The following is a 3,100-nucleotide window of genomic DNA, read 5'->3' on the forward strand; positions in this document are numbered from 1 at the left end:
TAATATATAAATATATGCATATATCCATACATATATGTACATACCGACATATATATGTATATATACATGCACATATAGGTACAGGACATCAAAAAAACGTTGAACACAATGAGAAACGAAAACATAAAAGCAAAAATATAGAAAACAAACTTTTTTTTTCGAACAACAAAACGAGACGTCCCTGTTTCATCTACTCCGCATTTCGATGTCGTTTTCTGATGTCCTGTACTCATATGTGCATATGTATATACATATATATGTAGGTATGTACATATATGTATGGATATATGCATATTTCTATATATTATTTATATTATTATATATATATGTGTGTGTATATAATAAAACAAATATATATATATATCTACTAGCAGCATAGCCTGGCGTTGCCCGGGATTGCTAAGATATTAAGCTAATCAAGCGCTTTGTTTCAAACCAAACTATAGAAAACACTTGTCCAAGGTGCCACACAGTGGGACCAAATCCGGAACCATGTGGTTGGTAAGCAAGCTACTTACCACACAGCCACTCCTGTGCTATATACATACATCGTATATATATATATATATATATATATATACATACACACATATATAATTCCAAGAGAGAGGTTGTGAATCCAACCAACCAAGGGATAATATCTATCCAATATACTGCTGGTAGAATACCCAATTATTAATACACAAGCGTTTTTTTATTGCATGGCAATTACACTACTGAATGTAATAAATAGGTGAGGGTAAAAAGTTGTTTTACCCTTAATTTATACAGTAATAAGAAAATGGAGAGGTGGTATTCATCAACCTTTAGACATTATATTATGTCTATTTATTTTTTAAAAAACAATTATAATATACATACATGTGTAACATATTATGCTTTACATATATAAAAATACCAGTAATTATTAAAATATATAACGTAGAACATAGAAAGTAGAATAGTTTCTTACAGCTGTTTCAGCCAAGAGGTCATAGTACCCCACTTTACTTCCATCCCTTCAGTGAGCTGAAGTATTTGGTAGATAAGATTAAGGTACTTGGTTGTGCCTCTGGGCTTCGTCAGAGAGTTTAGAAAGTTCATAAGTTGAAGTTATAAATATAAATACATACATATATACACGCATTTACATATACATAAATACATATCTATACATTTATATATTATATGTATATGCATACAACGGAATCAATTATATTATTAGGTGTATTATATTATACTTATTAGATAAAGTATAAGCAGAGGAAAGAGAAAATTACCAAAAGAGAAAATAATAGTGGAATTTAAATAATCAATCGATCTTAAGATTATTGTAGTTCTGTAGGAATGAAAAGGTGTATAAATGAGGATATATATATATATACATACACACACGCATATATATATATTTACATACAAACATACCTATAAGCACATACATATTTCATGTGTTGAGAAGGGAGGATTACTGTAGTAGTTCGTATTTTTCTTTTTATATAATCATAATAACGTGGAGGCGCAATGGCCCAGTGGCTAGGGCAGCAGACTCGCGGTCATAGGATCGCGGTTTTGATTCCCAGACCGGGCGTTGTGAGTGTTTATTGAGCGAAAACACCTAAAGCTCCACGAGGCTCCGGCAGGGGATGGTGGTGAACCTTGCTGTACTCTTCCACCACAACTTTCTCTCACTCTTCCTTCCTGTTTCTTTTGTGCCTGTAATTCAAAGGATCAGCCTTGTCACACTGTGTCATGCTGAATATCCCCGAGAACTACGTTAAGGGTACACATGTCTGTGGAGTGCTCAGCCACTTGCTCATTAATTTCACGAGCAGGAGTGCCAACAAATCATAATAATTATACACATGCATATAAATATATACATGCATATAAACATGCAATACATTTTCTATTGAGGGCTTGAGATAAAGCTCCACACTAAGTGGGTTAGAGTTTATATTAATACCTGTGATATTAGTCAGTACTAAAAGTAATAAATTTCCGAGTATTAATCAAGATACTTTATTATTTTCCATTACTTTTTGTTTACCAAGTTGCTGAAACGTGTGGGAAGTGGGGAGGGGGTTATGGTCAGTCCCATAATCTAATTGGTCATCTGTTGTTTTGAAAGGCCATGAATTTGTTGTGGTCGGTTAATGGATAACAGATAACATAAACAATAAAGTAAGCAAAAATATATAAATGTATACAAATAAAAACAAATAATCTAAGATTAACTATTAGTAGGTAGGATAGTAAAAGTCAATAAAGAAATTAATATAGGGACTTGACTCTATTATATTATATTAAATTAAGTTTTGTTAAATTACGCAATACATAAGTGAAGTGTGGATGAATTTATCATCATCATCATCGTTTAACGTCCGCTTTCCATGCTAGCATGGGTTGGACAATTTGACTGAGGACTGGTGAAACCGGATGGCAACACCAGGCTCCAATCTAAATTTGGCAGAGTTTCTACAGCTGGATGCCCTTCCTAACGCCAACCACTCAGAGAGTATATATATATATATATATATATATATATAAATATTAGTATTTTAGGTTAAAGTGATATTACTAAGGGGTTTTAATAGGCTGCATATGAAAGATAAGTTATTACACATTTATTACATAAAAAAGCAGTATATAATAACACATGTATCAGTCTAATTAGGGGAATCATTTGTATATTTACTAAACCATATGGATAATATAGGGTTAAAATTATATGTTGGAAGTTATTCGGACCAAATTCAAATAAGGGACAAAAGACCAAAAGTGACCGTACAAGTTACTTCACTAAGTTGTTATTTCAAATGCATTCTCTGATATAATACATTAATTGCAATGCCCCATGCAACAGTGTTTAGTTATTAAATTAATGAACCAACTCAATATATATCCTCTTTTATCTATACCTACCTATTACTAAATTGTTATTTATCGCTAAAATTCTGTTTAAAATCTATTTCATCTGACAAAATACATCACATGCAAGACTCTAATAGTGTTGAGTCACTTAATGAACTAATCAGTCATTCAGTCCTTTAAAACACTTATCCGTCTATTTATTCAGTTAATTACTTTAAATGTTATATTTAAGAGATGTGAGGGGGGGGGG

The 3,100-nt window shown here is 31.9% G+C and overlaps 1 protein-coding gene across 4 annotated transcripts in view; it reads right to left on the reverse strand.

Annotated features, from left to right (window-relative positions):
- Positions 1–3,100, reverse strand: part of LOC106867789 (nuclear pore complex protein Nup98-Nup96) — a 114,383-nt gene that overhangs the window by 106,160 nt on the left and 5,123 nt on the right. The window contains exon 1 of one of the 4 annotated variants that reach the window (XM_052973669.1): positions 953–971. The exons of the other annotated variants lie outside the window; for them this stretch is intronic. The gene's annotated coding sequence lies outside the window, so the exon portion shown is untranslated. Of the gene's footprint in view, positions 1–952; positions 972–3,100 lie in introns of those variants that run through there. 4 annotated transcript variants of the gene reach the window in all.

Source organism: Octopus bimaculoides, chromosome 16 (assembly GCF_001194135.2).
Source record: "Octopus bimaculoides isolate UCB-OBI-ISO-001 chromosome 16, ASM119413v2, whole genome shotgun sequence".
Lineage (NCBI taxonomy): Eukaryota > Metazoa > Mollusca > Cephalopoda > Octopoda > Octopodidae > Octopus > Octopus bimaculoides.